At 56.2% G+C, this 15056-nt stretch overlaps 1 protein-coding gene and 1 long non-coding RNA gene across 3 annotated transcripts in view; one reads left to right on the top strand and one right to left on the bottom strand.

The window, feature by feature from the left end:
• ZNF710 (zinc finger protein 710) overlaps positions 1-15056 on the top strand; it is a 67247-nt gene that overhangs the window by 33737 nt on the left and 18454 nt on the right. The gene's annotated exons all lie outside the window — the stretch shown is intronic.
• Positions 11591-12982, bottom strand: LOC122467556. Of its 2 annotated transcripts, none has more exons than XR_006293012.1 (2): positions 12875-12982; positions 11591-11810 (listed from the first exon to the last, which is right to left on the bottom strand). It is a non-coding gene; the product is annotated as an uncharacterized LOC122467556 (long non-coding RNA). The 2 variants fall into 2 exon arrangements; XR_006293011.1 differs by having other exon boundaries at positions 12870-12978.

Here is a 15056-nt window from a genome sequence, read left to right as displayed (position 1 = left end):
TTGTTCACCTCCATATTTCGAAAGACTGTGTTTATCCTACCACTTCTCCATTTAGCAATTTGGGACATTTATCTGTTGCTTCCATGTTCTTGCCTTTCCTGCCAATATCGTTCTATCACGATTTGGGGTTAAACTCACAATGTTCATACTGTTCACGGCTAAGCCGAGCGCTGAGCTCTATTTCTTCTTTTAAAAAAGTTAATTATTGTTCTCGGCAGCTTGGTTTTCTGGGTCTATTACTCATTCTTCCCAGTACACCAAAGGATTGAGAAAACATCTATCAGGTGTTTTTATCTATAGCTCATTGATCAATTCTGGTTTTTTCCTAGGCACTGGGGTATCTCGCCGGTGAAATTCTTTAAAGCTTTCTCAAGACAACTGAAAATCTAGTTCATGGGAATGTATTACAATAACCCGATGCCCCCTCCTCTGAACAGGCTTCTCTGAACCCCCAGCTCCCCGAGGCTGTCCCTCCTCAGGGCGCCCACAGCCCCCCTCACCCTAAATTGTAATCACCTGTTTCATTGCCTGACGCGCCCCCTGTATACCATGAGCGTGAGTTCTCCAGGGCAAGCCTTGGTCGGGTTCACTGCCTCCTCCCTAGAAATGCACAAGAGCTGGCTGGCACATAGCAGGCGCTCAATAAATATTTGTTGGAATTTGCATCTGTTGGATTGAAATGCAAGAGTAATTATATGCTCCTGGCGGTTCAGTGAAATTTCCGACCCTGCGCTCCTTTGCATTTTCCCGGTGCCTGTTCTCTCGGCTTCCTGGTTGGGTTTGGAGGCCTTTCTGGGCCCGTTCCAACTGAACAGCCCTTCCCAGATGAAGCTAGCAAAGGCAGGGTTTCCTTTCCCAGCTCTGCGGTGCACCCCACCCCCACCCCCTACTAGATTGGCCTCAAGCATCTCAGGGCCTCTGATTGGTCCTTGTCACTCTCTAATCCCAGCCCACGCCACTGAGCTCGGCACAGACTGATGGCTCAGTGGAGAAGTGAGATGGAGGCTCGCTCAATCAATCAGTCAATAAACCAATCAGTCTTCCCGCGCCCAGCCTCTCTGTTCCCAGGCGTTTCTCATTATCCAGCGTCTGGATGATCAGAAGGGAAAAAAGGAACCTCTGCGTAAAGGTGACCCCATTTCGGGTTTCGTCATGACTCCATGAGTATTGAAAGACAGGAAGAGAGCGAGACGAGGAAAGACAAAGGGGGACCCGGGGCCTTCACCTGTGATCTCAGAGGGACATCTTGGGAGCCATTTGGTCACTAGACTGAGGACTGTACAAGTAGGGACAGTCCTATGCGCTGTGTTACCTGGAGCTGAGCACACAGTAGGCGCGAGTCATTACTGATGTCTGACCGCAGGGAGGAGGGAAGGACAGAAGCCCAGATCTCGGACTGTTCCCGAAAGAGGGACCCGGAGTTTTTTCTTTTTTTTAATTGATCTTTATTTTGAGAGAGAGAGAGAGAGAGAGAGTGTGTGTGTGTGTGCAAGCAGGAGAGGGGAGGAGAGAGAGGGAGACAGAGAATCCCAAGCGGGTTCCAGGCTGTCAGCGCAGAGCCCGACGTGGGGCTCTATCTCACCAACCGTGAGCCGAAACCTAGAGTCGCACGCTTAACCGACTAAGCCACCCAGGCGCCCCAGGACCTGGGCTCCTTGGGGCACCCGTATATGTTGCAGTGTTTGGGTCTTGGCTAACTCAGGAAAGTGCTGATCTGTGATGTGTCCATGGAGGCCCCTCCCTTGTAGACACAGTGATCCCACCGCCGGCAGCTAATGAAAACGAGTCACCCGCCTCTCACCCTCCCAGAACGAGGCCTGACCCGAGCAGGCCTGAGCGGCGCTTCCTTGGCGCCGTCCCTGGAGAGGGTGCCCCATGCCCGAGCCGCCAGTGTCATTCATTCCACAAGTAGCATGTGCCTCCCGCACGGCTGTGCGGCCCAGGCCGGCATCCAGCCAGAACAGCTGCCCGGCGCAGACCCTCCTCTGTCGCCCTGGGCCTGGGCCCTCAGCTCTCAGCCAGCTCTCCACCACGAGGGCCAGGCCGCCCGCGGAGACCGGGCCTCCCCGACAGTGTCACAGCCCGGGGCCCCTCTCCACCTCGGCTCACCCAGGACCCAATGGGAGGAGGCCGACCCTGGAATAAAGCCGATGGCCACCGGCCTGTGCCCCCGCTCCCCGAGAGGGAGCACTTCCCTCGCGGGTGTAGTGAGTTTCGGGGAAAGCCTTTCAAGCCACTCTTTGATGCTTCTCCAGTGGAACTGCATTTATTTTTTGTATTTTTAGGAATTAACTTGCAGTTCTCAGCCTCTCCCTGCCTCCCTTTCTCCCCAGAAAGGAGAGAAGGAGAAAAGAAGAAAGGGTCTGCATTGTCGCCGTGATTGGCACCGAGTGTGAATGAGGGGTCACTGCCTCGGCTGCTCCTTTTCAAGTGCTCCCTCTCCCCTGCACGCCGTATTCACGAGGAACACTCTTCCTTTCAAAGCTCCTGTCTTTCTCTCCTGCTTTGTCTGTGCGCTCTCCTTCCCTTCACGCTCTGCCTTTCATTCTGAGCCCTGCCGGCTCCCTCGGGGACCCTCTTCTCCCGCCCTCCTTCCCCTTCTTCCTCTTCTATTCACTTCTTTTCTTGTTGCCTCTTTCTTTCTTCTTTTTTCTTTCTCTTTTTGAATAGTGCTTCTGTTTTCAAGGGAGAGAACGAACAGAGAAGTCGGTTTATTTGAGCAGAGAGAATGTGAATGTGTTCATTTTCCTCCGTGGCTCCAAATGTGTTAAAAAAAAAAAAAAAAATCCCCATGCGGGACATGGCTTCCTCCAGGCTCCCACTCCGAGAGGGAAGGGTGTTTGGGAAAGAGGCTCCGCCAGACCAGAGGGAGCCACTCACGGGCAGATGGTTCTCACTGGGAAGTCCTGAGAGTCTGTCACCAGGGGCTGGCCTGGTCCTGCCTTGTGCAGGATTCAGACATAACCCTGGGGACCTGCTCCCTCTCTGCCTGGCCCTAGGGGCGGCCTTGACGTGAGGGTCAGGGTCCGAGGTGGATGCGGACCCCCCTCCCCACCAAACCACCCTGCTCTGTGGGAGCCTCGCTCTCCTGCAAGGGAGGGCCCGGTGGAGGCCGTGGGAACGCCGTGCGTAGGCTGAGCATCGGGAAGAGGGCCGGGTTCCACACGGAGCCACGGTTGTCCGGTGTGGCCTCGGCCCCGGGGGGCGGGGGACCCTGCCTCGGCTGGACCTGGAGTCCTGGAGAGGAGGCTGGGAAACCGGAACTGGAGAGGAGGATCCTTGGAGTTTAGAGGGATGGTTGACAGAAGGTTCGACACCCAGGAAACGCGGGGGGTGGGGGTGGGGGGCAGGGAGGAGAGGTGTAGGCCGAGTGATGTCAGCACGGAGGGGAGAGTCGGAGGAAGCCCTGGGAAGATGGGAAAGCGGAGGCCACTGAGCTGAGGGAACAGAGGTAGAAGGAAGCCGTGAGCGGCCTGGAGCCCAGGGAAGATGCAGGGCTGCTACCTGGTCAGGGAAGAGCCCCGGATCCTCTGTGTTTGGAAGTGGTCACCTATGGCGTCCAGTGGGGGGAACAGAGAGCAGGGGTCCAAGAGGGGGTGGAGGACCTGACCCCCTGTTCGGGGGTAGAGAGAAGGCAAGAAGTTGGGCACCGCCAGGGGCTGCAGCCGGCTAGGACAGCTCGGGGGACACGGGCGTCTCTGGGAAGGAGCCCTGGGGTGTGGGTGGCCTGGACGATGCAGAGCAAGGGTGCTGGCATAGCCGAGAGGCCAAAGTGGAGGCCTGGGCGAGGGGGTGACTCCCAAGGGCGAGCTCTGTGTGTGTCCTCTGCCGCGCCCCGCACAGCTGGCCCACGGACGATGCCGCATAAATGTTTGTTGAAGTGTGAACTGAATTTGTCCTCAGCGGATGTTTTAATGGTTACCGCACAGCACACAGCCGAGGGCTGTATAGAACGGAAAGTTGCATTCCCAGCGGGACCCCGTCCCCCACCCGCTGAGGGCACAGGGTATTGAGGGAAGGGGGTGGTCTCCTCCCCAAGGAAGATGGAGACAGGGTTCCAGCCACGTCTGTGGAGCAAGGGAGAGGGGACAAGTCAGCAGCGGACGGGGAGGGTGGCGTAAGCAGGAGCGGCCGGGGTCCAGGTGGAGGGGGGGGGCTCGGGGAGGTCCATCCGAACCCCTTGAAGGGTGGTTTATTCAGGAAATGTGCCTGGAGCATGGACTGTGTCCTCCCCGTGGGCCTGGAGGACGACGGGGAAAGGTAGCAGGCAATGTGGTTATCTGGGGAAGTTTGGGATTTGTACTCCGGGGAAGGACGGAGAGGCCTGGGGGGCAGGTGCTGTCCCCGCTGCAGAGAGACATGTGAGACTGGGGCCAGGCGGGGAGGCCACCACCACTGCTCTCCCTGACCCCACCTGCTTCTCAAGACACCTGCTGGCAAACCTGGAGATTGCAAGAGTTAGGTGTGCTGGCTGCCCGTCAGGTATTTCCGGTTTGGGCAAGAACATCTCCTCACACCCTGTTAAGGCCCCCACAGCCACCCTGGCCTAGAGATGAAAGGGGAGCAGATCCTGGGGGTGGGGGGCAGGGGGCAGGGGTGAGGGTCTGCCTCTGGGGAAAGGCTTTCGGAGGCAGGCGCGTTTCATGGGCCCCCAGCTACCAGGACAGCAGAGGAGCTGGTGGTCAAGAGCTACATCAAGGACCACAGCACCTCCAGTGACCCACAGTATGGCCCCCAGCAGGTTGCCAGGCGCTAATTATAGTAGCAAATAGGTGTGGCAGGTTCTTCTGTGAGCACCTTGAGTTTGTTAACTTGTAAGCAGGTGCTGTCAGAACCACCCCAGTTTAGTAAAGAGAAACAGAATATGGGGCACCTGGGTGGCCCAGTCGGTTAAGCGTCCGACTTCGGCTCAGGTCATGATCTCACCGTTCGTGAGTTCAAGCCCCACACCGGGCCCTGTGCTGACAGCTCAGAGCCTGGAGCCTGCTTCGGATTTTCTCTCTCTCTCTCTCTCTCTTTCTCTCTCTCTGCCCCTCCCCCATCCATATTCTGTCTCTCTCTGCCCCTCCCCCATTCACATTCTGTCTCTCTCACAAATAAACATTGAACATTTTTAAAAAGAGAGAGAAAAGGAATAATCACACCTCTGGGAAGGAGCAGAGGCCAGACTGAACTCAGGCCTTCGGAAACCAGTCTGGGCTCTACGTGAGTGCTTCTACTTTTAAAACTGCTAGTATTTGTGATCCTCACAGACCGACACCTTTTCAACCCTGCCTGGATGTCCTAGCAATTTCTTTCCTTTTTTTTTTTTTTTTTTTCCTTTAAGCGTTTATTTATTTTTGAGAGACAGAGACAGAGTGTGAGCAGGGGAGGGGCAGAGAGAGCGAGGGAGACGCAGAATCCGAAGCGGGCTCCAGGCTCTGAGCTGTCAGCACAGAGCCCGAGGCGGGGCTTGAACCCATGAACCGTGAGATCATGACCTGAGCCAAAGTCAGACGCTTAACCGACTGAGCCACTCAGGCGCCCCATCCTGGCAACTTCAAGTTGCTGTAAAAGCTTCTAAATGCTTCCTGCAGGCATCAATATGGAGGCAGTCACGGGGAGCACTGCTCTAAAGATGTTCTTAATCTTTCCGTGCCTCAGTTTCCTTATCCGTAGAGTGGGGGTGATGGTGCACACAGACAGTGGTCAGTACTGACTTAGGTAATGCGCGTAGAGTTGGCCCCGGCGGGCACCGACACCCGCCAGCCGGTCTGCTAACATCAGGGTCGTCATCCCCCATCTGTCCAGTGGAGGAGATGCCCATACAGATGCCAGCCAGATCGGCACCCAGCAGGGAGGATCCAATGGCATTGTGCCTGGGAGGGCTTTGTAAACTGCAGAGGGCCGTGCCTGCGTGAGCGGGCGAGTTCACTCCCCGGCCTGAGTCCCCGACGAGCTTGTGTTCCATCATGTGCTTGGCGCCCAGATCTGGGGGCGTATGGGGGAGGGACTGCGCCAGGCCTCCCGGAGGCAGTGCTTGCTCTGAGCTGGGACGCTGCCCAGCCAGGCCTTGCTGCAGCGCAGGGAGCAGGGTGACCCTTGCCCCCTGGCCTGTGCACGTGTGAGTTCGTGTGGTTCTCACACGAGAAACTTCTCGGGCATTTTCGTTTCAGGGAATCGGGCGAAGCCCAGGGGATCTCATTCTCGAATTCTCCCTTCCCCTTGTGACCCCCCCGGGGCTGTGTTTGTGGACGGTGGGTCATCCCAGCTGTTAGAGACTGAGAAGGTGCCCGGGGGCCCCAGAAGCGGGCTACACTTGTGAGGAGAGTGGAGTTTTGTGATTTGTTTCAGAATTTGGTCTTTTTTTTAAGTTTATTAATTTATTTTCAGAGAGAGAGAGAGGGAGAGAGAATCCCAGGTCGGCTCCGTGCTGCCAGCACAGAGCCCGATGTGGGGCTCGAACCCACGAACCTTGAGATCATGACCTGAGCCAAAATCAAGAGTCGGTCACTTAACTGACTGAGCCACCCTAGTGCCTCGGGAATTTGGCCTTTTGAGCCGCCTTGATGGGTTCCATAGAAGAGATGATGTGTGGCATCTATGAGGACGGCTTCCACATCCTGCCAGGAAAGACACTCTTGCCTCTCCAGGGCTCCACGCTACGTCCTGGGCCCCGAGGGACCCTCATGGCCCTACAGGCATGGGGTTGGGAACGTCCAGCCCCAAGCAAGCGGGGGCTCTTTTGTGGGCTGACAACTAAGCTAGAATCTTCCATAAGGTCGGGTTCATTTCCAGCCTCTCTCCCTGTGCACCTGATTTGGCTACTTTTTCTTCCTCAGAATCGCAGCTGCTTTTTCCAAGTGGTCATGCTCATTCATGGGAGTGGTAAGAGCATATTTTTAGTAGTAAAAAGTATATGGCAAATATTTTAGGGTCCTAGGTGATTCACCTTGTGTGTGTACATATCTTGTACATATATATTGGTGAAACCAAGAAATCACCATTTACCAAATTCCAGCCCCGTATGTCAGGTACTTTCACTCAGTTATATATATACATATATATATATATATTTTTTTTTTTTTAATGTTTGTTCATTTTTGAGAGAGAGAACGTGAGCAGAGAGGGGCAGAGAGAGCAGGGGGACAGAGGATCAGAAGCGGGCTTTGAACTCAGGATCCGTGAGATCGTGACCTGAGCCGAAGTTGGATGCACAACCGACCGAGCCTCCCAGGCGCCCCGACTCAGTGCTTTTTTAATCTTCTCCATCCATTTTACAGTTGGGCAAACTGAGGCTGTGAGAGATGAAGGAGGCGGTGGCCAGGCTGACTGCCGCCCCCGTAGGCTGACTCCCAACGGCAGGGACAGTGGTCATCCTCAACCTGGACCACAAGCACCTCTGGGGAAGGCAGATATTTCCTCGTTTTATAATTGTCGCCTCCACTAAGATCACTCTGGCCCTTGGGTCACGGCCCCACATGCATTTGAATTGCAGCACCTGGGGCCCCCCCTACGCAGATGAGGTCTCTGAAGTGATCTGGATTGAAGAGGAACCCGGGTCCCGCTTGGGCTGTGCTGGCTGCTTGGGACACCTCCTCTGAGTCTGTGGAACCGCCCCCCTCTGGGGACCTGGCCTCCAGGCCCCTCTCCTGGCTCTCCCTGTCCTCCAGGACTCCCCCCCACCTCTCCTCCAGCCCGTAGATGAGGCCCCCCGGGGCGCACCCCGTTAGCTCCCGGTACCGTACGGACCCAGCAGCACCCGGCTGGGATGCTTTCCTGCCTTCCCTGCCAGTCTCTCGCCTGACTTATCTCACAGCTGCACTGTGGGTTCCCTCCACCCGCCCTGTGCGTGTCCCCCCCGCCCGGGCCAGTCCGCGGGGTCCTCAAGTATGCACATGGGCTCCCACTCCTCACGTGGGTCCTGTCCCCCAACTCGCTGCGTGAAGGTGACTAAGGAGAGAACAGAGTTGCAAGTTGCTCCGGCTTGCCGCTGATTCCAGCCTGTGTGGACGGCGTGTGTGCCTGATGTCTGCACGCACACTGTCAGCCTAAGTGTTGCACCAGCTGTCCCTCCCCCCAGGAGATACAGGGAGGCATTACGTGAATGAGAGAGGCATTTTTTTTTTTCCCTCCTCTCCTGGCATAAATCTGTTCTCGAGTCGGGCGTGTGGGTGACTGCAAAATAAATGTTGATTACGGCATGGGCATCAGCAGCCAGGCGTGCCAGGGGCTCTGCCGGGATGGAGTCCCTGGGGCGACTCACACGGGTTGCTGTGAGAAAGAAGAGGAGGGCTCTGGGCCCAGGCCCCGCTCCTCCCCCATCCTCACCCCTCCGCACCTTCTCTGCCCGCTGCTCTTCTCCCCTCCTCCATCCTGGGCCTCCAGCTGGCCGGGCCCTCTTCGGCTCTCCTGCATTTCAGCCTTCCCCGGCTCTGGGCCTCCCCAGCCCTCCCCCGGCCACCGCCGACCTTTGTGTACTGAGCACCAGGGATCAAGCTCACTGCGCTGGTGGGCTCAGTTAAACCTGCCGGGGAGATGGTTGTCGCAGATGAGGGGATGGGCACGCACGCAAACCAACGTGTTGGGATGCGGCCGGCTCTGTGGTCCACTCCCTGCGCGTCTGTGGCCGCCTTCTGAAGGGCCAGCTTACAAGGAAAAATGTTCCTGACCCCTTAGGTGGAAATGGAGAAAAAAAGCAAAGTAGCTCCGTCCCTTTTGTGGTGCCCCGCACATTACTGCTTATTTCCTGTCTGCTGCTTTGCTCTACTGTTTCGTAGTTCTTCGTCTTGTCTTTCTCACCAAACCGGGAGGTCCCTGAGAGTGGGGATCTTTGGGTCCCCCCAGCACCCGGCACTGGCCTGGCCCCAACAGAGTGGATGGGGATAGAAAGAATAAGAATGAGAGCTCCTAGAAACTGAGTCCTTCCTGTGCCCCGGCCGTGTTGTCAAATTCGATCTCCCTGGTCTCCTTGACCTTAAAAGCACCAGCATTCGAGTGAGACCCAAGAGCGGAAACCCGAACTCCAGCTTTCTTGGGCGTATCTGGGGACTTTGCACAGGTGGCTCAACTTCTCTGTGCCCGGGTTTCCTCCTCTGTAAAGCGGGTTCTGTTATCAGGATTCCATGCTTTCTATACACGATCTCATCCGGGACAAGCCTGACCTGAAGGAAGAACCTCGGTACGTGCTAGATCCTGTCCATACGCCTACTCCGGCTCACAAGGAAATTGCCCCAGGCCATGCAGCTCATAAGTGGCAGAGACAGGGGTGCAAGCCAGACCTGCCGGACTGAGAGCCAGGTTCCTCACCTCTGGTCCTCTGCAGAGCCGAAACCTGTCCTTCCCTTCCTATGTCTTCCTCCTTAAGGCCTTGCTCGTGGGGTTCCTGAGGTGCTAAGCCAGCCTCTGGGCGGAGAAGCTGAGTTGTGTCACTGACACCTCTGTGACCAGGCCCTGCCAGCTGCAGCCGATAGGGTAGGCCGCCGCCGGGACCTGCTCCCGCAGCTTGGTCCCAGGGCTTAGGGGACCGATACCAGGACTAATGCCCTGGCCCAGGGACTGGTCACAGCTCCCATAGATGCTCACAAGCCTGCGGGGCTCCCAAAGACCCAGGACCCCTTTTTCTCCATGTGACTCTTGTCTCACAGGGGAGTAATACCATTTTCCACCAGCCCGTCTATTCTGTCTGTCGCTTTGAGACGCTGGGGCCACAGTGATAATCGGCTTGCTTGTAATTTCTGTGGTAAATCTCTTTGTTTCTCCTGTCATTTCTGATCACTCCAGATTAAACACAGAAATGTAGAAAGAAGGTCAGGGGGGCTGGGCCAGGGGGCGGCCTGACCTGCCCCTCCTGGGAACATGGGAAGAAGGGACGTTCAAAGGGGGAAAACATGATTATAATCCATTCAAAGCCCCCCTTTACCTCTTCCTGGCTGTGTGATGTGGACAAGTAACAGCCCTCCCGAGCGTCGGTTTGCCCATCTGTAAAGTGCAAATTAAAATGCCCATCTCCCTGGGCAGGCCTGGTTACAAGAGTGGACACTTCCTTATCTCAGAGGCAATTTAAGATTATGGTGAAGAGTGAATCTTGACGAATGAATGAATCCAGCATCCTGTTTGGAGGGGGAGGGCCTGGTACGTTGGGCATCCCCCCTGCCGTGTGCCGAGGGGGGCGGGGTGGTCCCTGGGCTGCTGGGATTCTGGACCTGGCTTATCCCGCACTCTAGGTCCTGCCCTTGCTTCATCCTGGGGGGGGGGGGGGGGCGGGGGGGAGGCCTCTGGCGTCTCCCCCAGCCCCCTGGAGTGCCTGCCCCCAGTGAGCCCTCACCTGGGCCCCTCACAGCTGTCCCCCCTGACTTGTGCCTTTGCCTCCTCCCTTCCACGGGTGAGGCCAGAAAGGAGCCTGCGTGGTGGCAGGCAGGGGGCCCATTCTAGGATGTGTCCGCAGACGTCGGTGTCTGCGTCTGGGGGCTACCTAAGAAAGAGAATGGTGGCTGGGACTGAATGGAGAGGCCAGGGCTGCTGGCGAAACGGGGTTTCTTTTCCCTCCTTTCTTCCTTCCTTTTTCTTTTTTCCTTTTTCGTAAGCAAGAGGTAAATAAACGTTGCCCTGAGATGACAAGAGAGCATTGAAGGAGGTAAAACCACAGCAAAAAGGGGGTGAGAGACCAGAGGCAAAGGACAGAGGGGCATTTGGACCTTACCCCGCGCTCAGGGGAGAGATGAAAGGAAAGAACGAGATGGGAGCGCGGGACCAAGTGGCAGAGCGGAGGATGAGGTTGCCAGGGAAACAGGAGGAGGGGAGGGATGGAGGGAGAGGAAGACGGGATGGAGAAAGCTGAGGTCTCAGTGAGGGCGGGGCCTGGTGAGGAGGAAGGAAAGCCACGAGGGGCTCCCAGGGCTGAATTAGGCCCTGGAGGAGAAACTGAGGCTGGCAGGGGAAAAACACATGCCCCAGAAAGCTCATCCCTGCCCAGGGCTGGCCTGGGCCCTGGGGAGACCCAGCTGGAGTCGGCTGCACCCACCCTGCAGGGGCCTGCCTCTCTCCAAGTCTCAGTTTCCACAACTGTAAAACAGAAACGGTCCTCCCAACCCCAGAGGGCCACCTGGAAGCCTAGAAATTGTGCGTGACGAAGTTCAGGCCCAGTAAATGCCCGTTCCTTCAGCTGTGATTCTTCTCTTTGTTCGTTTGTTTTCCCCTGTTACGTGAAGCTGGTGATCTTTGGGTCCAGCGTAGTATAGTTGTTTGGAGGGCAACATGTGCTTTTTGCTTCAGGGCTCGGAGGAAAGACATGGAGTCTTCCGGAAACAGGAGGCCAGCTGTCCCTTCCCCTGGGAACAGACGGTGGTCCTGAAGCTCAAGGAAGGAAGTCAAGGCTCAGGGGAGGAGGGTGGTTCCACCTGGGGCTCAGCAAGGGACCTCTATTTTTCTTTGCATTTGAATATGGGTGTTCTCAAAAGGACAACCTTTATTCTATATGTACACATACAGCAGATAATGGGAGTGCAGAGCGGGGGAGGGGGTTGGGGGGGGGTTACAGAGACAAGCTCCCTGCCCCACCTTTGTAGTCTGTCATCTAACTGGAGTTCCAGAGAGTAAGCCAACTGCTGTATAAATCAGTATATCATTAAAAATTGTAATAAGGTCCAGGAAGAGAAAGGGAGAGTATTCAACATGTAACTTCTTAGAAGTTGGGGCTGCAGACCTGATTGGGGACACGGAGGGAGTCAGGGAAGGCTTCCCGAGGAAGGTCTGCGAGCTGAAAGGTGAAAAATCGGGAAGGGCATTCCAGGCACGGGGAACCGCATGCGAAAAGGCGTGTTCAGGCAAGTCTGTTAAAGAAGATGGAAAAAAGGCCGCGTGTCTGGAGGGTGATAAGTAAGGGGACTTGCCGCTCGCTGTAAAGTTGCCACAGGGGCAGAGACCAATCATGCAAGTTCTTCTAAGCCCTTGGGCGAGGTGTTTGCTCTTGATGGTGGGAGCAGTGGAAATGCCTGGGGTTCTCGGCAAGGTGAGAAGCCAGGATTGTTTTAGCTGTTGAAGGTCAAGAGGCAGCTGTGAGGCCAAACTCTTGAGAGCTCAGGACGCTTCCTGCAGGCTGGTTGAATGGTGGGAATCCCTTGCTGCCCAGTCCCACCGTGCCCACCCTCACCGCCACCAGACAATGGAAGGCAGACGCCCTGGCGGGGGAGCCTGAGCACGAGTGGCCACCATGTTTGATGTGGTGGGACAGAAATGTATCAGGAATCAGGGTCCGTCGTGGGGTGGGGGCTTGGGGCCCCAGTTCCCACATCTCTAAACGATGGCATTGGACAAGAGGGTCCACAAAGTTCCTTCCAGCCTTGCCAATGATGATTCCAAAGCCAGCATTGAGGGTACACAGCCCAAGTGGCCGAGGCCAAGGGCCATCAGCAGAACCACTGTTCTGCTGTGGGAGAACCCATCTTTCCTGCTTTGTGGTAAAGAAACAGACGCATCTGGCCAGGGAGCCGGTGGGGTGTCAGCCAGGAGGACGCAAGGCCCACGGCTTCTGGGGGCCTGGTGACTTCAGATCAAAGACACCATATCAATCCCATACTGGCATCAAGGGGAAGCTTCCCTGTGTCCTGTGGACAGCTCTGCAGGCGGCCTGGCATTTGCCCCCATAATTTGTGCATCGGATGCCCGGTTAGTATTTAGGCTCATTTCTATAAGGATCAGAGACCCACCTGCCTTCCCTCAAGACAAAGGGGGTTGACTGTCGGCAGGGATTCCCCAGGCTAGAAGCAGGGGCTGGCCCCATCCAGCGACCAGGGCTCCCCGGGCCCTCCCGAAGGTGCCTCAGTCCATCTCTGACCAGGGCCTCGCTCCTCTGGAGGGGAGCCTCCTTTTCCTCCCCAGCCCCCACTCACCGTACCCCAGTCTTGCTCAGGATCTCTGCCCGCTCGTGTCCTGGTCTGACTCCATCTAATGGCATGTCTTCGTGAGTTCCTTGTACGTCTGCTCCTGTGGGTGAGGCTGTGAGGCTTGGTGCCTAGCCCTGTTTCCAGAAGAGGAACCCGTTTCGCCTAAGTCCATCTGGGGCACGGGAGGAGCGGGCCAAGGTGTGGGTCCAGCTCCTGTGTGAACTGCCTGTGTGGGGTGGCCCAGGCTGGGAGTGAGGCAGCTGCCCACAGGGGAGGGGGAGGAAGGAGCCCACGTGGGATGGTTTGCCACAGCTTCAGGAAGGTAGAGTGCTCTTTGTTTTAATTGCAGTACAGTTAACATACAGTGTTACGTTAGTTTCAGGTGCACGATACAGTGAGTCAACGCCTCCATACATCACCCGTGCCCATCACAAGTGCCCCCCTTAGTCCCCATCCCCTGTTTCCCCATCCCTCCCATCCCCCTCCCCTCTGGTGGCCCACAGTGTGTTCTCTAGCGTGAAGTCTGTTTCTTGGTTTCTGTCTCTCTCTCTTTTTGTTTCTCCTTTGCCCCCTTTGTTGTGTTTCTTAAATTCTACATATAAGTAAGGTAGGGTGGGCGCTTGGCTGGCTCAGTCAGAAGAGCCCGTGACATCTCTGGGTCATGAGTTCGAGCCCCACGTTGGGTGTAGCAATTATTAAAAATAAATAAATAGGGGCGCCTGGATGGCTCAGTCGGTTAAGCATCCGACTTCGGCCCAGGTCGTGATCTCGTGGTTTGTGGGTTCGAGCCCCGCGTCGGGCTCTGTGCTGACAGCTTGGAACCTGGAGCCTGCTTCTGATTCTGTGTCTCCCTCTCTCTCTGCCCCTCCCCAGCTCACACTGTATCTCTCTCTCTCTAAAAAAAAAAGTAACAATAATAAATACATAAATAAATAAACAAACAAACTTAAAAAAAAAAAATAGCTCCCCGGGCCCCATTCCCAGATACCCAAGGCCCGGGCACCGGCACTCTTAATCAAACGATGCCTTTGGACCCTGTGAAAGCAGGATGTTTGCCCTTGGGAGAGTGTGAGGCAGAGAGGTCACACAGATACAGTGGGCCCAAGGTTGTCCCTCTTGCCACAGGGGCTCCATCCCTTGTTTTCTTGAATTTAGGGGTCCCCGTGGCCTCCCTGGAGGAGGGGGCCTCACACAGTGGCCACTCTAGGGCAGCCAGGCCCTCCTCAGCCCTCAGCTTGTAAAGCAGAGGTGTGGCTCCCAAGGTGGGTGCGTCTGGGTGCCCCCAGGCGTGGGAGGCCAAACAGGGAAGGGCTTTCAGACCAGGCCTTGCTGCCACAGGTCTGCGGGAGGAACTGTCCTGCCTGCGAGGGTGTCCCAGGTAAGAATAACTCAGAGCTCCTGGGCCTGAACCCCTGGGGACTCCGAGCAAGGCCTCGTCTGTGCAGCCTGGAGGCCCCCCCTGTGGAAGAGGCAGGATCGTCCTGAGGTTGAGAAAGGTAAAGGAGCAGAGAAGAGCAAAGCATCTGTGGAACTCTGGCAAGGATTTCCCCCAGGTCCCACTCATTCCTTCATTCGTTCATTCCAGAGCCCTCAGTGACCGTGGGCTCTTTCCTCCCGGCCTGCCTACCCCGGTGTCTTTCTGTCAGCACTCTCCCCCACTGGGCCCACCGTGTTCCCCCACCGTCACTGTCCTCTGGGTGGGCTGTCTGGTAGGGGAGATGATCATAAACATACAGTTATGAATCAGCGTGATCGTATAGACTTTTCCAGAGAAACAGAACCAGTAGGATGGAGATATATATATATATATACACACGCACAAAGAGAGAGAGGCATTTATTTTAAGGAATTGGCTCACCCAATTGTGGGGGCTGGCAAGTCCGAAATCTGCAGGGCAGACTGGCAAGCTGGAAACTTGGGCAGGATTTCCAGGATTCCGTCTTGAGGCAGAATTCCTTCTTCTCTGGGAAACCTCCGATGTTCTCGTAAGGCTTCAGCTGACCGGATGAGACCTGCCCCCATTAGGGAGGGCAGTCCGCTTGGCTTAAAGTAAACTGGTCGTAAGATGTTAATCATACCCACAGGATAGTTCCCTGCAACATCTAGATGGGTGTTTGACCAAACAGCGGGGCACCGCGGCCTGGCCAAATGTACAGTAAAATTAACCTGAGGGTCTCAGGCTGTGGAAGAGGC

This window comes from Prionailurus bengalensis, chromosome B3 (assembly GCF_016509475.1).
Source record: "Prionailurus bengalensis isolate Pbe53 chromosome B3, Fcat_Pben_1.1_paternal_pri, whole genome shotgun sequence".
NCBI lineage: Eukaryota > Metazoa > Chordata > Mammalia > Carnivora > Felidae > Prionailurus > Prionailurus bengalensis.
The sequence above is the reverse complement of the archived record's forward strand: the minus strand, read 5'-3'. Positions and strand labels throughout refer to the sequence as shown.